Below are 27,434 nucleotides of genomic sequence, written 5' to 3'. Positions count from 1 at the left end.
AATATCCAAAGGGCCCGAGCATTGGTAGATACAGGAGCGGAGGCCACTCTTATTCATGGTAAATCAAAGAAGTTTAAAGGTCAGCCTTTTACAATTACCGGATTAGGTGGAAAGGAAACTCCCGCAATTCAAACATTACTTGAAATGAGAATAGGTAGAATTCCTAGAAAAGAATACTCTGTACTAGTGGTGCCTCTCTTGGAATTCATAATTGGAATAGATATTTTGAAAGGAATGACTTTGCATTTAGATGATGGATGTTACCAATTTGGAACTACGCATTATATATCGTCCAGGCCTATACGGGTTGGTCGTTTACGAATGCCCCCCATAACAGTTCCTCAGGCGACAAAAGTGGTTTGTCAGAAGCAGTATCGTATTCCGGGTGGTCATGAGGAGATTAGTACCACTATTCAGGAGTTGGTGGATGCAGGTGTTATAGCCCCAGTTACTTCTGCTTGGAATAATCCTGTTTGGCCTGTACGTAAAAGTGATAATTCTTGGCGTATGACTGTTGATTATCGAGAATTGAACAAACACACACCCTGTTTGACCGTTGCAGTACCGGATGTTATTACCCTAGTTGAAAGAATCCAAAAACATCCGGGTACATGGTATGCGTCAATTGATATTGCTAATGCTTTCTTTTCGATTCCGATTGCCCCTGAGTGTCAGGAACAGTTCAGTTTTACGTGGAATGGGCGTCAAATGACGTTTAGGAGTCTTCCTCAGGGCTATGTGCATAGCCCTACTATATGTCACCGGCTGGTGGCAGAGCATTTGGCTGAGGTACCGGTTCATCCACAGGTTCAGATGTGTCATTATATTGATGATGTTTTGATCCAAGGCGAAACACAAGAGGAAGTTCAGACCCAATTGGACAGAGTCATTGGGTGCCTGCGTGAGAAAGGTTGGGAAATCAATCCGGATAAACTACAAGGCCCGTCCCAGGCTGTGAAATTTTTGGGTATTAATTGGCATGAAGGGCACCGTGAAGTGATCCCTCAGGTTAAACAGAAAATTCTTGATTTTGCAGTTCCAAGGAATAGGAAAGAAGCCCAAAGCTTCATTGGTTTATTTGGTTTTTGGCGTCAGCATATTCCTCATTTGAGTCAAATATTGGCCCCCTTGTACCGTGTCACCCGTAAAAAGAATGCGTTTGATTGGGATACACCACAGCAAGATGCGTTCGACCTAGCAAAAGAGGCAATTCAACATGCTTTGGATTTATGGCCCGTACGTGATGGGGAGGTAGATTTAAATGTGTCTGTACAGGGCCTTTATGCGAATTGGAGTTTGTGGCAGAAGCAAGGCAGGAGTAGAGTGCCGTTGGGTTTCTGGACCAAAAAGTTACCTGATGCTAGTGAGCGTTATACACCCTTTGAGAAACAGTTACTTGCATGTTATTGGGCTCTGGTGGATACCGAGCAATTGACTTTGGGACATGATATAGTTTTGCGACCTGAGATTCCTATTATGCAGTGGGTTATGAGTTCGCCAAAAACTCACCGCATTGGACACGCTCAAGAGGCGAGTGTGATTAAATGGAAATGGTATACACAAGACAGGGCACGTGTGGGACAGAAAGGAGTTGCATCTTTACATGAGCAGGTGGCGCGAGCGCCATCGACTGAGACTGAGAGTGTATGTTCCGTACCTTTAGTACAGGAGTCTCCTGTCAAGTGGGGTAGACCCTTTGATGATTTGTCCGCGGAGGACAGGAACCATGTCTGGTTTACGGATGGTTCAGCAAGGTTCATAGGGCCGAAACGGCACTGGAAAGCGGTGTCCTATAATCCGATCACACAGAAACTGCTGAGCACAACTGGTGAAGGTAAGAGCAGCCAATTTGCTGAATTGTATGCTGTTTATCAAGTCCTGAAACAAGAATTACCCGGCACATGTCATATTTTCACCGACTCTTGGCCTACTGCCAATGGACTGGCAGTTTGGTTACCGACTTGGCATTCCCATAATTGGGAATTGCATTCAAAACAGTTGTGGGGAAAAGAGTTATGGCAAGAGATTTGGGAGATGCTCCCACAGAGTACTGTTACAATCTTCCATGTGGATGCTCACACCCCTATAAATTCTCTTGACAAATTTTTTCATAACATTGCAGATGAGAAATCTAAAATTGCTGAGGCAGTGGTGGACAGGCAAGATTCTGATATGGCGGGATTGGCGAAATGGGCCCACCAGAAGGCAGGACATTTTGGAGAGAAAGCCACTAGCAGGTGGGCTGCTGATCGAGGAATTTATATTCCCTTAGATTTGATCAAGAATGTTATTTTACATTGTCCCATTTGTCAGCATATCAGACAGCGCAAAGTGCCCCAAATTGTTAAAGGTCATTTACATCGCGGGAAACTGCCCGCTCAAATTTGGCAAATTGATTACATTGGTCCACTTCCCATGAGCAGGAATTGTCAATATGTTTGCACTATTGTTGATACATACAGTGGCTTGTTGGTTGCCCTTCCCTGTAAGCAAGCTACCCAATTGAATACCATTAAAACATTGGAATTGATTATCATGTATTATGGTGTGCCATTCCAAATTCAATCTGATAATGCATCCCATTTTCGTGGAAGATTGGTACAGGAATTCTGTGTGGAAAACAATATTGAATGGATATTCCATATACCCTATTATCCACAGGCCTCGGGTCTTGTGGAAAGGTTGAATGGCCTGCTAAAGGATCAGCTGCGTAAATTAACAGATGACAAGTATAAAAATTGGCGAGACTTTTTGCCCCAAGCAATATTGATTTTGAATAATCGTCCTTTTCTAAATGCTGAATCTCCACTTATGCGTTTGTTTCCCCCGAATGTTAAGGCTCAGCCTAATGAAATCAGAGAGACTGTGATGTACTGGGAAGTTACTCCCGGAGCTTTGGCTCCATGTAGAGCGACCCCAGGGTCGGCAGGTTTAGACTTGCATGCCATGGATGACACCGTTATAAAAAGTAAGGATCGGGTCATCATTGCTACCGGTGTTGGTGTTCATATACCACCTGGGAATTTCGGATTGATCGCCCCTAGATCGGGGCTGGCAGTAAAAGGCATTCAGGTGCTTGGAGGAATCATTGACAGTGATTATCAGGGAGAGATTAAGGTGCTCCTGCTGAATAGCAGTGAGGTTGACTTACTGATACACCGCACTGACCGAGTGGCTCAATTACTCATTATGCCTGTTTTCAGTGGTTCATTAATGAAAGGCGCTGCCCCAACTTTGCTAACTGTACGAGGCCAGAAAGGTTTTGGCTCTACGGATAACCCTGGGGCTAGGGTTTGGGTGCAGTCGCCTAAGAATCCCCCTGAACAAGCAGAGGTCATTGCCACCGGTCAGGACAATACCATTTTGGTTATGAGACCAGGGAAAGATAGCTGGGAAGCGGTCCCGGCTGACAAATGTTATTTACGAGAATGATTAATGCCTGTATTTGATTCTCTTTCAGATCATTCTTTGGACTGTTGCTGCAGGATGTGTCGGCGCTGGACTCCTTTTGGGATGGTTCGACGAGAGAGAAGGGATCCCGTCAACCCGGGATGAACTGAGAACCCGAGTGTTACGTTCCTTCGCTGCGTGGGATTCATCATCGAACTTTTGGACATCACTAGCTAAGAGGGTGACTGATGCCCCTCACTTCTGTTTGACACCGATGAGATCTGTACATGACATCTTGGCGACCTGCCTGGTTGCTGTCCCTGCCTCACTGGAAACTCTAATTCACATTTTCAATGTTTCAAAGGCTCGCCCCAATGTTCTCCTGGGTGATTTCGCTACCCATGTGTATTGCCCCTTATGTACTGAAATGCCAGACGAGCAACCCCCCATCCAGTCCCAAATAGTTACTTATAATATCACACAAGGTGACTTATGTTTCTTCCTTACGTGTAATCCTAGTGCGATCTCTGAATGTCTACGCCTAAAATTGAAAGGTGCCACTTCATTTACAGCTCATGAACGGACTTTGTGCTTTCAAAGGACACCGACCACATGTGTTTCAGTTCAGAACAATATGACTTGCAATAGTTTGGTAGTTACCCCCAGTCATTATCGCACGATGTTACTACCTGCCGGATGGCTTTTCTCATGTGGTAATACTTCCTGGCCATATGTCCCTGCAAACATTTCCGGAGGCCCTTGTGCCATTACGAGACTAAGTTTACTGATGTTCTCGTCACATCCGAATGCCAACTCTCGTGTGATTCGAGATACTGTGATGTTACAGGAGGATTGTGACTCATCTTTACATTTATATTCCAAGTCTGAATACCTTAGCCTAGCTATTTCAATTATTGGTGTTCCTGCTTTGGCAGTTTATAATGCCAAATCTATTGGGAAAATGGCCTGCTGGATGGTGAAATCCATTAATCATACTTCTACAGTCCTATCTGACATGCTGTTAGACGCCCAGGGTGAACGTAGAGCCATCTTGCAAAATAGAGCGGCCATTGATTAAACATGGACATGACTGCTCTGATTTTGAGGGTCTTTGTTGTTTTAACTTGTCTGATCATACACAATCTATTCGCGCCCACATTGACAGGTTACATGATTTGACGGAGGAAGTTAGAAAACACATTGACCAGGGCTGGTTTGACTGGCTCTTTAATTGGTTACCTGACCTGTATCTGTTACGTCGAATATTAGGAGGTATTCTAATTACCATCGCTGTTTTGATTTCTATTTGTTGCTTTATTCAGTGTATTCCTTCATTACTTCAATTTTGCACATTTGGTACTAGACATAGATCAGTTAGCTTTGTTTCATATTATTCCTCCACAGATGTTAGTTCTGTTTAATGAATGTATAATAGACTGAAGTCAAGGGTGAAATGTACTGCTCGATTTTCCCGGCCCTATTGTGTTGATGGGTGATTAGGGTGACTTCAGTCTCTCTACCATTCAAGCCTAAGGGTTAGAGTAGTGAATGAAGTCTATTTTCTAGGCACTTCGACATGATCCTGTGTTCTACCCCATAGATCAGGGCTTGCACACATATCCTAGGGGATAGATTCGTTAGTCTTAGGGATAGCCTGCCCTGTAGTGAGGGTATTTCATGGAGCCGTGCTGAATTCAGGCCTGGTAGGCCTCAAACGGGGGAGACTCCATCTTTCTTTCTGCTCCAGCAGCTTGAGATGCTTCTAGGTTAAAGGGGATGTTTTAGTTATGAGGTGTTATTCGCTTGGAGAGAACCGGTTCAGACCGGCCCTTATCGAAGGATTGTATTTTTCTTCATGCCGAAGACGCTACATCAGGCCGGCCGGCTGGGAAAGTGTCCTTGGCACGGGGAGGTACAAGAATTTGGTGGGCGGCAGGTTACGGGCTGGAATTTTCCATGAGAAAATGCACCTCTATATTAGTGAAAGTCTGAGGCAGATACTGGCACTTATTTCTTTCAATCCATAGGCGGCACCTAGCCGTTAGCAGAAAAGCTACTACTTATTCCAGGGAAGACAGATGACAAACTTGAGGGCGGAGAAAGACCAAGAGACAGATACTCTTCTAGCAGAATTGCCAGAGAGGAGAGAGTAGCCGATGAGGAAGAGGTCCCAGTGACTCGGAGAAGGGAGCTACGGAGGTGTGATCTCCAGGCGAGCCGAGGCACAGACGAGAAGGGAACCTAGATGACCATTGAGTGCAGGCTACACACGACTAAGGTGATGTCGACCCCTTTCTTATTAGAGTGTACAACCTAATCTTTCACTTTTCTTTACAGGTTATGTGTTACACAGTAATGTTATGTGCTTGTGTATATGATATATAATAAAGTCAGTTTGTAGTGAATCGACATGTGCTGCGTGTTCTTGTATAAGAGGGTAGCCTATTCTTCTAGTCAGCTGTGACTTGACATGAACAGATGTTAACCCTGATCAGGTAAGTGGTAACTGGATAAGGGAGAGAGGAGCCCCTCGAACCAGAGAACAGGTTGTGCTCAAACTGGCGGTTCTTGTGTGATCTGATAAATAGTAACACTGATTCCCTTGTTGTATGTTAGGGTGATCATAGGATGAACTCGTGCTAAGGCTGCCGTCTGGGTAGGAAGTCCTGGGTCCGTTTGGGACCGCGAGGCTAAGGCTACCGTCTGGGCAGGAAGTCCTGGGTCCGTTTGGGACCGCGAGGCTAAGGCTGCCGTCTGGGTAGGAAGTCCTGGGTCCGTTTGGGACCGCGAGGCTAAGGCTGCCGTCTGGGCAGGAAGTCCTGGGTCCGTTTGGGACCGCGAGGCTAAGGCTGCCGTCTGGGTAGGAAGTCCTGGGTCCGTTTGGGACCGCGAGGCTAAGGCTGCCGTCTGGGCAGGAAGTCCTGGGTCCGTTTGGGACCGCGAGGCTAAGGCTGCCGTCTGGGTAGGAAGTCCTGGGTCCATTTGGGACCGCGAGGCTAAGGCTGCCGTCTGGGTAGGAAGTCCTGGGTCCGTTTGGGACCGCGAGGCTAAGGCTGCCGTCTGGGCAGGAAGTCCTGGGTCCGTTTGGGACCGCGAGGCTAAGGCTGCCGTCTGGGTAGGAAGCCCTGGGTCCGTCTGGGACCGCGAGGCTAAGGCTGCCGTCTGGGTAGGAAGTCCTGGGTCCGTCTGGGATCGCGAGGCCGCCACTTGTATTATAAGAGGTCTTGATATATATATATAGTAGGAATTCCCTGTCCTTAGGTGGTATATATATATGTGGTTACTTATTGTGAATAGGCCCTAGGGAGGGGGGTAACGTTCTGGCTGGGTTAGAAAGGCTCTGTTGAGCGGGTTCTATCTGATCCGACAACCCAAGCAGAACACGTGGGGCGATTGCATCCAAAACATTTAGCATGGAGTTGTTGTAGTGATTGGTAAGTTCATGGACATCTGCCATGAGCATGTGTGGAGACAGGGACAGATTGCTGTGTGAGATGAGGTTGTCCATGTTAGCATTTTGCATCGATCTTTTTCAGTGTTTCAGTTTCTTGGGTTGAAGTCTTAGGGTGTTCCATCTTTCAAGTATGAGGAAGGTGATAAGTGGTGATCTGACCAGTCACAGGGGGCTATCGATTCGATCCGAATGGTGTTGGGGTTGGAGATGATTAGCTTGAGGGTCGCGCCCAAGTTGTGTGTTGGGCTGTCGCAGAATTGAGTTAAGTTGAGGTCAAGTAGGATTTTTTTAAGACTGTTCACAGCTGGATCATTCGGGTCATTCCAATGTAGATTGAAGTCTCCCATGAAGATTTGGGGGCAATGCAGACCTAGATAGGATGAGATGGTTTCCATGGTTTGTTCAATCATAAGTAGGTTATCTCCTAGTGGATGGTAGAAGATGTGTAGGTTACAAAGGGGTCTTTGTTTGCTGAGGCTGGTAATGCTCAGGTATTCACAAGATGAGAGAGGAGCGGACAGAGATTGTTTCGCTGAGAGACTGTTGTGGTAAATACAGGCAACGCCTCGCCAGGTACTCTTAGTTCTGTCAAGTCTGATAATGGTGTGAGTAGGAGGAACTAGGATGTCCAGGACAGGACCCGAAGATACATTGAGCCAAGTTTTTGTGAGAATCAGGAAGTCACGTTTTTGATCAAGGATGAGGTCCGCGATATCCACGGAATGTTTCACTGCGGATCTGCAGTTGAGAAGGGTGCATTTTAGGTGAGTTTTGGAGTCAGTGGGAGTAGACTGTGCGATGTGAACTTGCATGAGGTTCACGGTATTTAGTGCATTGGACTTAAACGTGGGGGTTCTATGCGGGTTTAGTTTAATTGTTTGAATGGTCTCCGGGGTGCCAGTCCGATTACTAAGATCTTTAGAAGGGGCTAGCGGCATTGCTAGGATAGGTCTGGATGTGACTGGAATATCAGGTTGAGTGATGTAAGTTAGGAGAAGGGAGTGGATGTCCGGGCTCGAGAGGTGGTTCTTAAATCTAGTGGGTCTGGACATGGCGTTTGGGTAGGCGGTAGTGTTCCAGGACCGGAGGGGGATGTTTGCTTAGGGTCACTCCTCGTCTCAGCAGGAGTGGGTGTCTTAGGGTAGTGGCTGGGCATTTGCAGGTACGACTGCGGGACCTTGTTGGGTGATAAGTTTGAGGCCAGCTCTGAGGTGATGGTTATGAGCTTTTGTATGTCATTTTTGAGTTTTTGTAGCTCCCAGTTGATTTCCTTTAGTCTGGAGGCCGCATAAGGCTGAGTGTCAGTGAGCGTGGGGGGGGGGGGGGGGCGGGAGAGGGGTCAGTCCCAGGTGTGGTAGTAGTAGGGGGAAACAATGTGAGGATGAATGAATGAAAAGAGCATTTGTAGAGCGCGATGGCTACCCTAAGGCGTCCCAGCGCTATATAGAACTGCGTGTGCGTAAAAGGAGAGAGGAGACCTAGTCTGAAATAGTAAACAGCAGCGTTTTTAGCCCCTTTCGAAAAGAAAGATGGTTCCATTCTGAGCGTAGGTGGAGAGGAAGAGAGTTCCAGAGTTTGGATGAGTTGTAAGAAAACAATCGGCCGCCAGATCTGGCTCTCTTAATTTTTGGCACCGTGGTCCGAAACAAGGAAGCTGATCTGAGATGTCTAGTGGGAAGGTGGGGAGAGATCAGGGAGTGGTTGATGGTGGCGCCCGTTTTCCAGAAGGCGCGATGAGAAATACATAGGCTCTTGAAGGATATTCTTTCCCTGATTGGAAGCCAGTGAAGTTTCCTTAGTTCAGATTTTACTGACAAATGGCGGGGAATCTGCAAGAGCATTCGTGCTGCGCAGTTCTGAGTGATCTGAAGCTTATTAAGCGTAGCCTGGTGGGCCCCCAAATAGAGGGCATTCCCAAAGTCTAAACGGGAAAGTATGAGGCCTTGGGTCATGATTTGTCTGGCTTTAAAGGGAAGTAGGGGAAGGATTTTTCGGATGAGCCTAAGTATGCCAATACAGGTAGCTGAGAGTTTAGCTGCCTGGTGGGTGAAGTTAAGAGACTTATCCAGCCAAATACCCAGACTCTTAATTGAGTCCTTGGGAGTGGGAGTCGGTCCAAGGCATGCTGGCCAGAAGGAGTTATTGATGGTGTTGGGAGAGTTGCCCAGGAGCATCAGCTCTGTCTAGTCCCCATTTAATGTAAGACAGGATGAGGTCATCCAAGAAGCAACTGCTTCTAAACAGTCCCTCATGTTGTTATTAGTCTGTATATGAGTTTGATTCAAGGCAACCACTAGCTGGGTATCATCCGCATAGGTCACAATTTTTATCCCAAAAGGGCGGACGATTGCAGCCAGGTGGGTCATATAAATGTTAAAGAGCGTGGGGCTCAACGAAGAGCCCTGCGGCACCCCACATCCCAGAGGTTTACAGGGAGAGGTGGCATTGCTCTCAAAGACCTGAAAGGAGCGATTAGACAGGAAGGATTTAAACCATCTGAGGACATGAGTTGAAATTCCTAGATTGGTGAGCCTCTGGAGTAGGATACTATGGTTTACAGTGTCAAAAGCAGCACTCAGATCCAGGAGGAAGATGGCGACAGTGCCTCCTTGAACGATAATCCTCCTGGCCTCTTCCGTCACTGTAACAAGAGCGGTCTCAATCCCATGCAAAGGCCGAAACCCAGTCTGGGAGGGGTCCAGCAGATGGTTGGTCTCGAGAAACTCCGTCAGTATCTTATTGACGTGTTTCTCTAGAATCTTGCTGAGCCAGGGTAATAGAGAAATTGGACGATAGTTCGCAGGGTTATTACTATCTAGGTTTTTTTTTTTTTTAGAAGAGCTTTAACCATGGCCCGTTTCCAGGGTAGCGGGACTATGCCGGTAGCTAAGGAGGTATTAAGCAGGTCCAGGATAGTGGGTAGGGGTAAGTGAACTGACTAAAATCAGAGATTGCAGGGGCGCTGGGTCGTTGGGGGAACCAGACTTGATCTGAAGCATCAAGGACTGTAAAATGGGCCGGTCGAGAGGGGGGGAGTATTTCGAGTGTTGCCAGGGGGGAATACTCTGTCTCAACATCTTCGACGGCCATTGAGGAAGTCTGGATAAGAGGAAAAGAGGTGTAAATGGCTTGAATTTTGCTATGAAAGAACTCTGCCAAATCATTGCAACGGAGTTGAGCATTAAGGGGGTTGGGGATTTTTTCTGGGAGTTTAAGAAGAGTTTTAGCAATGTGGTAGATTTCCCTAGGCTTAGAAGCTGCTGCATTGATCTTAGTTTCACAAAAAGCAGCTTGCGCAGTTATAATTTTATTCTTATGAGATTTTATCGCAGCTCTGTATGCGATTTTCCTGGAGAGTGAAAAATCCAGACGCCATTTCCTCTTCAGTTTTTTGCAATGGCACTTGCTTTCTCGCAAGTCTTGGGAGTACCAAGGGGCAGTTTTGGTTCCGCGCTTGGGTTTAGTATAGTCTATGGGGAGTACAGAATCTAGAGAATTTAAAATCCATTTATTATAGTTTCGATTGGCTAGGATGGGATCAGAATTAAAAGGAGGTCTGGATGACTCAAGGGCCAGAGCCCAGTCAGCCCGAGGGAGTTTAGACCAGTTTCGTTCTTTCCGAATGACTTTAGAGGAAAGAGAAGGGCTGTGTGCGGTAGCCAAGCGAAAGGGGATCAAAAAGTGATCTGTCCAGGGTAGCGGGGATGGTAAGGAGAGGAGACGATCCCAGAACGGGAGGTCTGATGGTGTTGGCCAGGTGGTAGAGTAGAGGGGGGTGGGTAGAGGTTTTGGTGTGGTTATGAGGCTTGGGCGGCAGAGGGGTTCGGTTCGGGGGGTGAGAGCTGTACAAGGTAGCATGTGGGAGAGGAGGGGGGTAAATGTTTTGAAGTGGTTAGGAGGCTTGGGAGGTAGAGGGGTTCGGTAGGGGGGTGTGAGCTGTTCAAGGTAGCAGCAGAAGTTATTAGGTGATGTAGTAGGATTCTTTGAGGGGCTGGAGGTGTGTGCAAAGGGCTATAGTCCCATGGTGGCATGGGAGGGACATTGTTAGCGGGACTGTTTATGTCGTCATTGGGCAAGAGAGTGTTGTTCAGGGTCTCAGGTGGAGTATTATGGTGCTTGGGATTGAGAATGCAGGCTTCATGGTGGTCCTGCGAAATGGGTGAGGGATTCGAGTTGTCTGGAGTTTTGAGAGGGGCACGGTTGTTGAGGGAATTCTTAATGGCGGCGAAACAATAATCAAAGATTTCTAGGTTACGATTAGCGGATTGTATAAGTAAAATCCCATTATTATAAATGGATATGGTAGCCGTCGCTTTGAATGTGGATGAGGTGACTACATCGAGTTTTAAGCCATGAGGAATTTTCTTAGAGGAGGAAATACTGAGAGTGAGTAGAAGGCATTTCTCCATTGTGCCCTTCTTTTAGAGTAAAAGATAAGATCATTTGTGATAGTTCCTTTTTAATGGAAGTAATAAGGGTCAGAGATTAGGGTTTCTGGGTTTGATTTGAGAAGTCTGTGTTTAAGGGATTTGGCTGCATTTTTAGAAAGGTTCCGTGGGTAGTTGATTGTGTAGCTATATTGACCTAGCCTCATAAGACTGGAGTCTGGACTGCTCTGTGCATAGGAGGCCATGGTTCAATAACATGTCAAAGGGCCTGCGTTGAAGAGACTCAGGAGTAGGGTAGCGGAGTCTAGTGTGAGACCATAGTGGCGTAAGTGGGCGTTGGTATTGTCTGAATAAAAGAATCTACAGGCGGAAGGGACTTACAAAAGAGCCTGTTACATGGGTTGATAGCGTGATTCGGGTGGCAACCGCAATGAAAGGTGTCAAGGCGTTCTAAGATGGTTGCATAGTATGAGCAGTACGAGGAAGGCAGGAGCAGGCAGAAAAGTAGAGTGTAGTGTGTTAGGTCATTCGCAGAAGGTCGCCGCAATGGGAGATTGAGGTGTCGGGGCGAGTCTAGGATGGTTGCAGTTGCAATCATCTCACCCATGCTTTTCAACATCTACATGAATTCATTACTGTACTGGTCAATCAAATTCACCTCACTTGCTATAACTATGCAGATGACACACAAATACTCCTCAAACTGGAAAGCCCCAAAGACACTGGAAACTCACACATTTTATGTAGCCTCAGAACTGTGGCTCAGTGGAGGACATGTAGCCATCTCAAACGGAATGCTTCTAAAACGGAAATACTCATGTGTGGCAACTGGAATAATTATGACTCACTCGCCGCCTGGCCTGACGATCTGGGAAAACCACCTAAAGTATCAAAGGAAGTAAGAAACCTCAGAATTATCATTGACTCCAAGGTATCAATGAATGCCCAAGTAGACAAACTAGCAAGATCAAGCTTTACTACTATAAAAACTCTGCGATGCATCTTCCCCCACCTGGGATTTCTACATAAGGTCCAGGCTACTATCTCTCTTGTTCTGTCTTAACTCAATTACATTAATAGCCTTTGCCACGGATCAACTTGAACAACTATGATAAGAATACAACGGATTCAGAATTCTGCTGCCAGACTACTCTTACATATAATGCCACAAGCCCACATCTGCCCTGCCTTGAAGACACTACATTGGTTACTGGTTACCAGAAGATCCATATTCAAGCTGCTTTGTATCACCCAACCAGCGATAAATGGAACAGAAACGCTCTTCATCAGGAATAAAATCACCAAATACATTCAACAAAGAACCTTTGCTCTAGATTGGCACTTCGCCTCAAAATCCCACCATACAAGAAAAAAAAAACATAGGTTGCACATCCTTCTCTGTGCAACCAGCCAAACTATGAAACTCTTTACCCCAAACATAAGATCCACAGACCTTATTTTCAGAAGACTACTCAAAAGTTGGCTCTTCCCCACATAACCACCATACTCAAACATAAATATACAGCATATCCGTCTGTATATAAGCATTTATTTGGACTAGAGATGTGTACTTACATATGTGTATTGCTTTGTATAAACATGTATAATAATTATATTAATAAATATATAGAGATTCATTAGTTCTGCTTAACAAATTTACATATTACTTAATGTTATATTATTCTCTGTTTAACATGTATATAGGTTACTGCATAAATAAGTAAATTTTTAGCATAACTATCTACAATTACTTCACTATTTAATCACAAAAAGAAATAATAAATTAAAGTAAGGAAACACTTGAAAGTCTGAGTTCATTAAATACAACTTTAATCTACATAAATTACCTTCCTTATACAGCGATAGCTTCCATGGACTTCTGTGTCTTTATATTTGTAACTTGACTTCTAATTCAGCATCTCCAATACATGACCCTCAATCTCACCCTACACCACTCTCAATATATCATCTACCTCCACTCTCTGACCCATCCCAAACCCCAGTCTACTATGATCCCCAAAATAACCCCTTCTAGACTCTACCCTCCTTGCATCATCTCATACCTCTTACTATTTAGATCTACAAAACAATCCTAAACCCTTGTCTCTGACTGGTCCTTCCTCCACCTCCCCTATACTCATCCGAAACCCCCTCCTCCTACTGCTATGAACGCCAAAAAAAACCCAATTTCTAGATCCTTTCCTTTTCTATTCTATTCCTAGACTATCCTTTTCAATCCAACTAACAAACTAACATGTTCAATGCTCAAATTAATTTCATATTTCCCTATACTAATTCTCCACTAATCCTGTGTGGGTTCTGGAGTAGCGTGCTACCCACTGAAAAGTGCTTTGGCACCTCATCAAGGGTAGCAAGTGATATATATATATATATATATATATATATATATATATACACACACACAAACCCTTCCCTCTTCTATCCCCCTACTATCCCTTTTCAATCTAAATAAACTTACATGTCCACTGCTCAAATTAATTTCATATCTCCCTATACTAATTCACCATTACTCCTTTTTGGGTTCCGCAGTAGCATGCTACTCGCCAAAAAGGCGCTTTGCCGCAATTACAATATAATCTGTACTAAGTTAGGGCATTAAATATCATTAAAGCCTTTCAAACATACAGTGTGGAGTTCTTGTGTGTTTTCATCCATGTGGAAATTAACACTAGAACTCACTAATAAGACAACCATCTATTCTCACAGGACTGATCGTTGCCGCATATTAATTATCCTAAAGTAGGTGGTGGGAGGTGTGTGGTCCACAGTCAGCCTGATTCCTTGGCTCATAGCTGAAGGGTTGGTGAAGCCTGTGTCTTTAACAGGGTTGAGGATTTCTACACACTCGGACGAATTTGGTGTAAAATCTGCAAAAACATATAATCAGATCCAACTCATGGGCTTGAGTTTTGAATACCCCAGTGGAAATACACAAGACCCTAGGGTTTATTACTAATGAAGAAAACTATTTTCTAATTTGGCTACCTCCCTCATCGCACAAGCTCCCTATTAATTGTAAGATGAGGGTACCCTTCGATAGGGATGGGAAAATTAGTAATTATTGTACTCTAAGGAAACACAGAATAGCACTTTCAAACATTGTATTCATGGGTGAATTTTGATCCTGGACATCCATACGATCCTGCAACACCACACGTCACTACATACAGAGCTGTTGCTAATATCCCACACTGAAAATCACTATAGGTTTCCAAGAATGTCAAACACAGTTGGAGGGGGAACATGTCAATATAGTGGAATCCGTTAGAATGGGCCCCTTATGCGTACCAGAAACTATTTGGTCAATATTGATTGGTTATACCCTGCATCCTAACGTAGGACATTTAGCTGCTGTTTAGAATTAAGAGTTTACTAAAGTAATTAATGGTCATCTACATAAGATTTAGACAATACGTACTACAGACAATAATGACTGACATGTTGGTTCATGCTGTTGCCCTGCAGGTACCTGCTTCAATGCGGACATTTGGCCCTCAGACTATTAATGCAGTAATGGCAAAGTGCCCACCAAGTGAAACAAAATTACATTTTGCATCAATCGTAGAGAAAACTAATTTGAGATCTGTCCACATATAACAGTGCCTGTTAAACATAGGATATTGTCTGTGTGTCTTCCTATTGGCATGATCCCACCTATAAAGAATTGTAGTACATGAGCAACAATATTTGCTCGTGAATAAACTACACCGGGTAGCACACTCTCTTTAAAGGTAATAACAATAAATACAGAAAGAACATGGAGCCTCTTGGAGGTTCATTTGGGTAGGAGTTAATTTTGACACAGTCACTTCATTAGCTCATTGTAACGTATCGGGATGAAACTGCATTAGTGGCTTTGTGCGGCAGCTTTTTCTGTGTGAAATCATAATCTGCCTAAACAAAATTCATACATTTATTGATCTGTATGACCCTATGCCTTGCGTGCTAGCCCTTCAAAACTGCAACTAAAGTCTAAAAATAAATCTGAGGGCTCCGTTAAGAAAAAAGCTCTGGAAACTGAGAAAGAGCCGAAAACCATACAGAGAACTAGGATTGCATATATTTCATTTCCGGAATCCAGTAGGTCTTGACCCCAAGAATATATTCAGGTAGGCACACTGGATGGACAAGTAATCTCTCTTGATAGGGTTAAACTGTAGGATTACAAATAGAGGGGGATTTATTGATGTCTTCAAAAGCTTCATTCTTATCTCATTTATCAGATGCATATAACAACACCGGGCTGAGGATGACAGGGCTCCCGTATTTGTAAAGTTTAACATACAAAATGGTTGCCTCGGGTAGGGTTGGGGAGGAGGAGCTAAAAAAGCCTTTGCTTCTGAGGGTTATGAAATAAAAGCAGTCTTTAGCAGCTATACAAGGACCAGCTGTTTAATAAATACCCATATATTTGTATGCACAAGCCTGTGCAAACAGGGTATACAAATATACATGTAGTACGAATTTATCGAAAGTTACTGTATCAAAGTAGATGATCCTTCTGGACAGCGCAGATGGATGGTGTGACAATGGTGAACATGAGTGCGAGGTGATAAATACATCTTTTTTGAGGACTTACTAACATAGGACCCATCCACCAAAGATTCTCCAGCGCTCCTGAGCAACAGCCCACCGTGGTTTGACCCCTGCCAGACTCTATGTCGACACCGGCAGCCTCTGCATTACGACCCTCCTCCCCAACCGTGACCTGCACCGATAAGCTGTTTTCCGACACCAAAGGACAACCCTTCACCCAAATCCCCTGGCCTTGGAGAGCTCAACCGACGGTGTTCCAATGCCCTAGCACATCCCAACTTACCTGTGCAACTGTAGGTTTCCTTTAATCGGCCTCCTGGACTCAGCCTACAACCTTTATCCGACTTTGAGATTTTCTATTAGTTTGCATTGGGCGCCTGACGCTATGTTGGCACTCTGCACCTCGGCCACCCCTGTGTCGCTGGAGGTGTACGTTTGGTGCTGCCTTGTGCCCACCCCGTGCTTACATTAACCCCCTGAGACTGTATTACCAAACCGTGCTCCTTACTTGTAAGCTGCACCACTTTGATTGCCCCCTTTCTCCACTGGATAACAATGGCATCGGATACCAAGTTATACCTCTACACCTGGCCGCCCGAGTGCCGTATGTGGTGCAGTTTTGCCACTTACCTGGCACCGATTCTTTATCCAGAAACGCAATATCGCAAATAGTTTACTTACAAGCATATTGCTGATTGCGTTTCCTCCCATAGGATAACATTGTATTTTTGAAAAAATGCACTGTGTCCACTTTTTACACTGAAAAGCATTGATATTGCAAAATGTATTTATATGCAACAAAGTATATTTGGTTCAATAAAATAAATGTACTAAAAGTATTATGTTTACACAACATTGGTCTCGGACTTATTCATTGAGTGTGTGTATCATTTATTACCTGTGTGTGTACAACAAATGCTTAGCACAGCCCTCTGATAAGGCTAACTGCTCGCCCACACTACCACAAAAGAGAACGTTCATGTTATCTACTTCAGACTCTGTAAAGCCTCTGAGGATACACTATACCTTATTTTGGTATAGTATATACAGAGCCAGCTTCCTACAATAGTCACCCGGGGTCCTAGGAATACTGGGTTGCCCCATTTGTTTTCCCTTCTTTGTAAAAGCTGAATCTCACAGACAAGAGGTAACAAGCATTGGCATAGCTAATAGGTCTCGCCTTTGGGACCTTATAAGTGTTTAGCCATGCAACAGTTGCATAACTAAATACTTATAAGGTCCCAAAAGCGAGACCTATTGGCTATGCAAAGCGGCCGTGCGGCTGTGAAAGTAATCGTGGTAAAGCACGTCGTGCGCGCCCGCGCACATGCACTGTAGCTCTAGGCTGGCCTGGTAGCACTTTTTGGAGCCCTTTCAATAAGTCTCGCCAGGCGAGACCTAAAAATGGAAGTATTTTGCTGCTAGTGCTTGAGGATCTCTGGGGGGAAAAAGATGTATGGGAGTAGGCTTTGAAACAACCTCTTCCATATTGCAGAAAACCAAGGAGGGTGGGATGAAGACTTTGTACCAGATATGATTAATCCTAAGGAAAGAAAAATAGGTTGAGGCTCAGTATTTATTAAAGCCAGAGGCAGGTGTGATATAAAAGCCATTCCGAATCACCTTTAGTCTCAGGGTGTGATATTGCCATGTCACTCTACCATGAGCACTCCACTTTTCCAAGTGTAAAAACAACTCTTAAGGAGAGGAGCGACTCCACCCCCTCCCCCATCCGTGTGGACAGAAAGATGCAGAAGGGGTGTGCGGCAGCAGGAAGCGGCTGGCCCGACGATGCTGGGCCTGCAGTGAGGAGAGACTCTCCCAATTGCCCCTAAAACACAGCACCAGACTGGGTGAGAAGGAGCAGGGAACCGCGACTTTGGTGGCACACAGTGATGCCTGAAACGGACCAGTGGGTCCCCGGCCATCAAACAGCCTACCCGATATCACGATTTGGGGAGATTTGGAGGGGGTTACCAGATGAGGCTACCCGCTTGATGCCCTACAGGAGAAGCACTGAAAGAGCGGCTGAAGGGCCCAGAAAACAGTAGATGCTAAAGTGGCTGGCTGCAATGAGAGGCATACAGTTTGTACCCCGGCTTCACTACCACAGTTGCCTCTCCCCAAGCCTGTGGGGCACTCCTGAACACTGGCCCCAAAGAATTGATACGACCGTCTGGGCCCAGCAATGGCCTAAAGAGGCCATGCGACCAGCGGCAGGAAACCCGAGAGGCCACACGAGAGACTCCTCACATAGGAGAAACCTTGGCAGGCGGTGGTGAGTACCATGGCAACCCTTATTGGGGCCAAACAGTGCGTGGGCATTTTTAATGATAGGGGCAAGGGCGCCCAGACCTCGCAGAAAACCATGCTTGATAAATTTACCCACCCCAGAGACGCAGCAGGGGAAGCAACAATGTGGGGTAGAGACACGAACGACCGAAGGGCAATCTCCCACCAGCGAGGCTCGCACCCTTGGGGAAATCATGGTGGATTTCTTGGAAGAGGTGTTCTGCCATGAAGGGCTAAACAAGATGGTAGTTTCTGAAAATGGAGAACAGTTCATCTCAGATGTCTTCAAAACGTTTGTGGAAAAAACAGTATTACCCATAAGACCGCCACACTTTATCATCATGAAGGAAATGGTAATGTGGAAAGCTTCAACAGACCAGTGAAGGGGGTAATAGAGAAGTCCAAAAGTAACGGTATGGATTAGTAGAATGAATTGAGAAAAACTATTGGGGTGTACAGGATTACCTGGTGTGAAGCAACTGAACATATCCCTTTCGAATTAATTAGATGGAGCTTTCCACGCACCAGGGACAACATGGGAGGGCTGAGAAATACCAAGATAGTTAGTTGGTCTCAGAGCAAAATGAGGGGACATATTCAAGTTGAGCCAAATGAAGTACAAAGAAAGATATGATACCTTACATGGAGTGAAATAAATAAAGCTTAGTGTGGGGGACCTTGTGAAAGTCAAGAAAGGGAGACTTGTATGTAAAAGCTGGAGCAGGTACTCTGCAAGTGACTAAAATTCTATGCAACTCTGCCCAACACAGTGACGGAAAGGTATAGTACGCTAAGAGGTTAGCAATGTTTAAAGTGGGGACACCTGCTTCAGGTAAAGTGAAAGGTGCTCCGCGAGGTGAAGAGTACGATTGGCTGGATGATTTCCGTTCCACACATCCTAAACCATAACCGCCAGGTCAAAACAAATATTCTAGAAAGTGTTAAATGAACAAAAATAAAGTAGCTTGGTTGAAGAAACGTCTACCCCCATTGGGAACCCAGGGGGAACATGGCACGAGCTGGTCTCCCACTGGGCTTTTTTGCGCAAATGGAGCGGGCCTCGATAGATGATTGGCTTAGTTTAGTGAAGGGGCGGGTTTTTAGGTAGGCCATATGTAGGGGTGGTTTGGTGGGAAGGCGCTCACTTTGGCTGCAGTGCTGTTGTGTTGGGGCCCTAGGCCCTCATGCTAGTAATAACTGACGCAGACACATTCTTGGATGGTGGGTTAACTGGCCACGAGCACGTGCGCTCGGCCCTTTTATTAGCCTAGTCACCTGACCCAGTGACGTAGGTGGTGGGTGGGTGTAAAGTGTAGAGCATACACTTATGAACACTAGAACGTGTCCATGCTAGGACACTACATTCCTCCCAATTTTTAATAACAAAAACCCGGAGTCAAATGTCCAACCTAGGGGAGAAAGAAATATATATACAGATGTAACACAGTGACTAAACTTCTGCAGAGTCGCTCACGCTTCAGCAGCCTGGAGTCACAGACGATGTTCTTCCTGTCGCGGACGATCACCAGTTCACTGTGGCACCAGTCATGGGTACTCGATGGAGTTAGTCTGTTTGACGGCTCTGCCTTGAAGTTGCTCTCACAGTCTTTCTTCGCTTTACTTTCTTGGCGGCAAACGCAGTTGTTGAGTTCTTTTTGTTCAGCGCACGATGTTGCCATTTATCTTTTTAGTCCAGTCCTTTTCTTTATCTGTGGCGTGTGTTCTGTTTTGCAGAAAGACGGGTTATTCGCAAGACACCCCTCTCACCAGGGTGCCCCTCTCACAGGTGTTCCCCTGCCACGGGATATCCTTGAGGCCCTCTTCCTCAGGTCTGGCCTGGGCTAAGTGTCCTGTATCGTGTTACTCCCATGCCGATAAGTACGGGTGCGGAGGAGACGGCAGGTCTCACCTCAGATGCCGCAGTCAGACCTGGAGGGTGGCTGTTGGCTCCTGTCTTAAGCACGCGAAGTCTTCATCCTCCTGAGACCTTTGCTGAAGGGCGGCTGATGACCATCTCTCGTCGCGGGGATACTCTCTCTCACCGGCATCCCTGAGGCCTTTGCCCCTGAGTCACCACGGCTGGCATTGACCAGTGTCCGTGTAACCCCAAAGGTGGGTGTTTCGAATGGTCCGGCCTGCTCACCTCTGCAGATCCCAGGTGTGCTGAAAGCATCATCAAACAGATGGTCTTTTCTCCGTGCCACGGGTGTTCTTCAGGACTTGCGCACTGTGTTCTGACGCTTGTCACCTTCCTTGTCTTTGAGGTGTGAGTATCTTGCCACACTCCTCTCCTTGTCCTCTATTCTTTCTCCGTGAGGCTGTCATGTCACTCTGACTTCTTCTCCTTCTTACAGTTGCAACCGTGCCACTCAGATCTTTCTTTCCCCTTTTCCTTTAAGTGGCAGACGTGCCACTCTGATATCATCCTCCTTCTTGTAGTGGCAAACGTGCCACTCAGACATCTTCTTTTCTTGTAGTGGCAAACGTGCCACTCAGACATCTTAGTGGCGGACGTGCCACTCTGGTCTCTTCATCTCTTCGCTTCACGACCTACTCTGGACCGTTTCTGTTCTCCTCTTATCTGGCCAGGCTTCTACATGCAGCGCGCGCACTCTGCACGTGTTCCCCCTGGTCTTGTCCTCGTCCGAGAACACTCTCTTCATCTTCTTCAGCATTCCGAGTTAGGGTCGTGACCTTCTCTTCATCTTCACCTTTTCACCAGTTACTTCGGTTGAAGTTCGTGGGGCCATGCTCATGGTCCGCTTCGGTCTTCTCCCTTTCACCAGTTGCTTTGGTTCTTCTTGAGCTTCTTGGACCACTTGACGGTCCGCGCTGCCGATCACTGGCAGGATATCTTCGGTCTTGCGTCAGACCTCTTTGTGCAACTCCTGGCGAGTCGGCTTCTTTGGTGCGACCATGTGGCAGGTCGGCTGGGCCTTTGTGGTGCGACCGTTCGGCTGGTCGGCTTGACCTTTGTGGGGCGACCGTTTGGCAGGTCGGCTTGGCCTTTGTGGTGCGACCATTTGGCTGGTCGGCTTGACGGGGTGCATCACGTCGTGTGACTACCTTTGTCCGCTGCCTTGTCAGGCGCTGGTGCGTGCTACTCTTCGTACCGTCGTGGTACATCTTCAGTGTAGCGTTGCTCCTAGTATCATGATTACTTGATGTGGTGGCTTCTTGGCGCCACTGGGTGGGGCTCAACATCCTTGCCCGCCAGTGTTGGATCCTTGCTGCGCCCATCCTCTTCAGTGGGTTCCTCTCGTGTAGGCGCTGCAGTGTACTGTCCGCGTCCGGGGTACCTCTGCGCTGAGTCCGTTTGTTCTCTCGAGGGTTCGCTCCACTTGATGCGGCGACAGCGCAGTCCTCGCTGGGGTGGATGTGGCTCGACACCGTTCTTCTTTCTTCCTCCTTGTTGCTGCGGGATGGCGCTGCATCCCTGTGGCACCCTGTCTCTTCACCCTTGCAGTTCTGTCGCATTCCTGCGCTTCTGGCACATTCCTGTGCGCCTCCGTCGCACTCCCGTGCGCTCACCATCGCGCCTCCGTCAGACCTTGCGGTACGTGCCTTGCTGCCTCTTCTCCCTTGCCGTCGGTCTCCTGTAGCTGCTGGACTTCCTTGGCTTGCTGTAGGCTTGTTGGTTTCTTAGTGCTGCAGTACCACCAGTGGCCACTGGGTGGCAGTGTTGCTTTTCTTTGGCTTCAGCAGCAACCTTCTGTACTGCCAGAACTCTATCCCTTGTCTTCCTTTCCACTGCTCCCGGCTTCACTCGTGAGTAGGAGAGCTGGAGGGGAGCTGGAGCCAGGCAGACCAGTGGAGTCCAGATGGGGCTGGAGTTGGAGCAGTGGAGTCCAGGACACGTGGCAGCAGGTAAGTCTGTTCTCTTTTTTTTTTTTGTTGTATTTATTTCTCGTGGAGGCATGAGGGCACAGGCGTTGGCAGAGAGCTGCAGGGGTCAAGGCACTATTCTGTGTGTGCGAGCTGGGGGGGGGAAATGCTCCATTGCCATGCTAGGGCTTCCAGCACCTTTTTGTGACTCCTGGGGGCATGGTGGCAGTCAGTGCCATCGCGCACTCTACTTGAGTTTATTTTCGGCGGCGCTGGCCGCTTGCTGCTCGTGTAGGCGCTGCTGGGGGTCCCGCGAGGTGGGGGACCTACTCGTATGGCCGGCGGCGGCCATTGTTTCATTTGAAAACTGCCCTCCCTGCCCGCGGCAGCTTCCTTCAGTCTTCGCGCGGCAGGGGGGGGGGGGTGGGGGTGCATTTGCTGGGCTCCTCCCGGCTTCGCATTCATGCACTTCTTGCCGCTAGCAGCGCTGGCTGCACACCGGTCCCATTCTGCTTGTGAGGGACACTTGGCACCGCGGGTCAGCTCCGCTTTAAGTCCCAGTTCTCAAGCGGCCTCGGGCCGCACGCCGATTCTTTCCTCCCGCCCCCGCAGCCTCACTCAGCCAGCATGTCGCGCGGGGAGCGGGCGGGGAGACGGGATCACGATGCGGCGTTTGAGGGTGGGCTCCTCTTTTACGCCAGTGCCGCTTATACTGTTCGTCGCAGGTGGGCTCCGCTTTACTTTTAGTTCTCCCACCCCCGCAGCAGGTCCCTTCCCTTCACGGACCATGCGGGGGGGGTTTCGCCAGTGCCACTCGCTTCTCCGCACCGGGGCAGACGGGGTGGGCTCCCGCTTCTGTTCCGCTTCTTTCGTCTCTGCTGGGCGTCGCTCAGCGCGGCTCACCTTTCGGCCGGCGGGCCTTTTCTTCCACGCGGGTGGGCTCCGCGTGGATCGCTGCCACTTGGTGGGTCGCGGCCGATGCGGGTGGGCTCCGCACGGTCCGCACTGCCCCTCCTTCACCGGGCAGGTCGCGGCCGATGCGGGTGGGCTCCGCACGGTCGGCACTTCTCCTTCTGGGCGCTTCTAGGCACCGCGGCAGGTCGGGGTGGGCACCCGACTACCACGCTTCCTCCCTGGGGCACAGCGTCGCCTACCAGTCGTCGTGGCGGTGCGGGGTGGGCACCCGGTCACCGCAGGGCCTGCTGCGGGCTCCGCTCGCCTGGCTGGCTTCTCGGCGCGTGGCGCCTTCACCCGGGGGTGTGCTCACCGGGCAGTCCTCTTTCCCCCTCAGTCATCGATGGTGCGCCGATCGGGGGCTGCACACGCGGGGTAGATTACCCGCCTCGTCGCCATTGTGGTGTTTGGGGCCCTAGGCCCTCATGCTAGTAATAACTGACGCAGACACATTCTTGGATGGTGGGTTAACTGGCCACGAGCACGTGCGCTCGGCCCTTTTATTAGCCTAGTCACCTGACCCAGTGACGTAGGTGGTGGGTGGGTGTAAAGTGTAGAGCATACACTTATGAACACTAGAACGTGTCCATGCTAGGACACTACACAGTGCCCAAAGGGGTAGGAGGACTTTCGCTTAAGTAACTCTCTGTCTGGTACGTCATAGTGGGAATCTTCATTATTTGGTCATTTATTTAATAATGGCTAACAGCGACGCTCTTCGTGACGTAATACGCGTCCTCTGTGAAGCCGAGCATGAGGACTTATTACAACACGGTATCCAGGGTGAGGCGTGGGTGGGCTTTAAACCCCCGAAACGCAAAGCGGCGAAAGGGGTGGCTGTGGCAGTTGCTGCATGCTTATCGGCACAGGCTAGGCCCTCCAATGAGTCGCATTCATCGGCAGCAAGGAAGGCTTTGGTGCGGTCGCACGCCCTGCGTTCCCTCTCAGAGCCAGTCACTGATCATACTGGTCACGTTATTGCTCTGTTAGAGATGACGGGAGCGGAGCGGCTGCCTTCTTCATATGACTCTAAAAGAGGTAGGCCGGCCAATCGTTTGCCATCCAGGGGAGGCGGAGCTGCAAGGGCAAGATTAGCGTTGCCTCTCTCCCGCGGGAGAGGGGGGTTAAAATCCACGGTTTCTTCTGAAATGAGCAGGCAGGCAAGTCTTTCTACCACAGAACAGGATCAGGGAGTGGTGATAGATCGTAATGATTTAGCGAGCGTATCGTTCTCTGACAATACGGAAAACATCACCACTCACAGGAAGCTTTCACACCGATCCTCCTCGCTTGTTGCATATTCCAGTGACAGCGAGGAGGAACATTGTTCAGAGTCTATTAAGTTCCTGCCACATCTATTACTGCAACACCTTTGGGTGGGGTTTATTCAGGGATATTATTTTATGCTGAGAGGTCTGCCTTGGCTAAGGAGATTCATTCTGAAAGGCAGACTTTTTCTGTCACTGTACCTGGTTTTGGTGAGTCATGCCAGGTTTCAAGGTCAGATGACAGTATGTCAATGGATCAGAATGTTAGTTATCCAGTTGAACATGTTGGTGTCCCACTTGTGCATAGTTGTCAGGGCTTTTCGAATTTCTCTCAGTTAGGCGCTGCTAAAGGCAATTCTGTTTCCCAGCCCGTGTCATATTTTGACTCAGTTTTAGGTCCAAAATCTGGTCAGTGGGTTTGGGTCACACATTCAGAATTAGCCTCGTCATCGGTTTCAAGTGGCACGGCATTGCAGAAGGTGGAAAAGAAAATGGGTTTAGCGCCCCCTTCAGGCAAGTGCGGCTTGAAGGCACATTTTTCTGCCTCTACTATAACGGAGTCTGGTGATCAGGGACATCTTAAGGATTTGGGGGGCCCTGGGCCAAACATATTTTGGGGGCCCCTGTTCAGGACACCTTTGAATTTATGATCTAATTTGAGCCCCTGTTTCCCACGCAGTTTCCGCTTCCTCAGCTGTGCTAGCGATCCAGTTTGTATCATAGGCATCAGCCTATATATTCCCAATGCAAACGGAAGCGCGCAGCTGGTAGCTGTAGGATTTAGTGTTTGCTGCCCTGCTACTATGGTTTTTATTACTTTTTAAATTGTATATGTCTGGCTGAATTACTCTGTGCTTTTTAATAATTTCTCCTACCTATGCGCACTTGCACTTTACTTGCTTCTGCTTGCCTACACCTCCTTAGCTGCTTCGATTCGCATCTCGCTTTTCCTCCAGTCCTGGTCCGCCGCGGCTGATACGCCGATTGTGCGGAGGGCTGGGGCTGCTATCGGGCTCCTCACTTATGCCTATGCAGTTTCCGCTTACTCAGCTGCGTTGGCGATCCAGTTTGCATCATAGGCATTAGCCTATATATTCCCGATGCAAACGAACGCGCTAAGTGGACGTGCACAGCGGGCGCGCCGCTGGCGCCGAAGGTAAACCTGTCTGCGCCCGGAGGCGTTCGGCGCTGGCCATGCTGCCCAGTTCCCCTCCGGTGAGTTTCTTCCACTATATTGCAATAGGGAAAAACTGCTTAGCCATAGGCGGCTACCATTATGTCACTGTACAGCCGCTGATCCGAGGTTGGAGGTAGACTTTCGATGCAATAAGTGCAACTGGACTCTCCTCCAGCCCAGGAAACTCGCACCCAATACCCTCCCACGCAACAATAAGTGTAAAAACAATAAGAAAACAGAGGACTTAAAGGCCACCCTTTTAAATTGTCGCTCTATACAAAAGCATGAACCATACATTTATGGCCTACTTTTAGACTAACAGTCTGATCTTTTATTTCTCACTGAGACCTGGCTGTCTGAAGCCTCCAACCCTTCTATCACCTCGGCAACCCCTACAGGTTATAACATTCTTAGGAGGGACCGATCGAATGGGAAGGAGGGAGGTGTTGCCATAATTTACAATAAAAAACTAGACTGCTTAGGCTTCTGCTGTACCTTATCCCCCCATCATAGCATAGCTGGATTTCTGATTTACAGACCTCCCAGTGCTATTGGAAATGTTATTACTACGCTTAATATAGCCACCACCTCCCTGGCCTTAAAATACAACTGCCTCATTCTGGGATATTTCAATATACATATGGACAATGGAAAAGACCCTCAAACAATTTCCTTGTTGGAGGCGCTGCAGGCCTGCAACATGTTTCCATCTGTTTCTTTGGCCACCCATGAGAAGGGCCATACCCTAGACCAAATCGTTCACAACTTTGACATATCAGTAAGCCTACCTCTTCCCATTACCTGGTCTGACCACCTCCTATTAAAATTAGTCATTCCCAACTCTGCCACAGCCACTTGAGCTAACACAGGGCACAGGGTCTCTAATTACGGGACGTTCCATAAAATATCCATCCCTATGTTAGCAGACGACCTCGGTTGTTCCTCACCAGAGCTGTCTGGCTGCCCCGACTCGGACACCCTCTCAATAGATTCATGGCTCCGAACCAATATTGATGCATTGGTACTGGTTGTTTGCTGCTCCTCAAAGAGGTCAGCCCTACCAGCTCCATGGTTTAACGATTCCCTTAGATCTCGCAACAGAAACTGTGGAACAATTGAACGGAAATGGCGTAAATCCTATCTACCTGAGGACAGGAAGGTGTATAAAGACACCTTAAAAGCTCATTACATTCTCGTGAAGCCAGCCAAGAAAAACCTCTTTCAAACCAAGATAGAAAATGCCCAAAATAAGAGTAAGGAAATCTTTAGCATAGTTAAATCCTTTACTGCCCTGAGAGCCGGCACAAAGGAAGGGCCATGCACTGAAGAATGGTCTAAGTAAATAGTTGAATTCTTCCTCAAAAAGATCTCTATGATCCAACAAGCCTTCACTAACATCTCAGAGGAAGAACGGACCTTCTACCTTAGTTCTAATAGCAAATTTCACCTCTTTACTAGCTTTCCCTGAGTTTCAGCTTGAAGAGTCACTGACCCCTCTCCAAAGCATTAAGTCTGGCTCTCCTACTGACCCATGTCCAGGGAATATCTTGAACCTATTAGCCCCCACCATAAACCCCACAGTAAACCAGCTCTTTAATGCTTCTCTCTTCTCAGGCAACATGCAGAAATTATGGAAGAATGCTAAGATTCTTCAACTGATAAAAAAGGCTAACGCCAAACCGACGGACCCTGCCAACTACAGGCCAATCCCCCTTCTTCCGACACTCTCCAGAGTACTAGAGAAGCATGTAAACAAGGCCCTCCAAAAACACATTGAAGATGGGAAGCTCCTTCATGAGTCCCAATCCGGTTTTAGGGCTAACTACAGTATGGAGCCCGCTCTGCTGGAAGTGACTGAATTTCTCAAGGGTAAGCTGGACCAGGGAGGCAAGACTGTTCTGATATTGCTCGATACATCGGCGGCCTTCGATATGGTCCCACATGAGAGGCTCCTGGAGAGACTTACCAACATCGGTCTGGGGGGGAGACCGTCTTAACATGGATGTCATCCTTCTTGGCAAATAGATCTCAGGACATCTGGCTCCCCCCTTTCTCATCCCCAGTTCTGGCCATGAATGTAGGTGTCCCTCAGGGCTCCATTCTCAGTCCTACCCTTTTTAATATATATC

This window comes from Triturus cristatus, chromosome 5_1, assembly GCF_964204655.1.
Source record: "Triturus cristatus chromosome 5_1, aTriCri1.1, whole genome shotgun sequence".
In the NCBI taxonomy this organism is placed as follows: domain Eukaryota; kingdom Metazoa; phylum Chordata; class Amphibia; order Caudata; family Salamandridae; genus Triturus; species Triturus cristatus.
The sequence above is the reverse complement of the archived record's forward strand: the minus strand, read 5'-3'. Positions refer to the sequence as shown.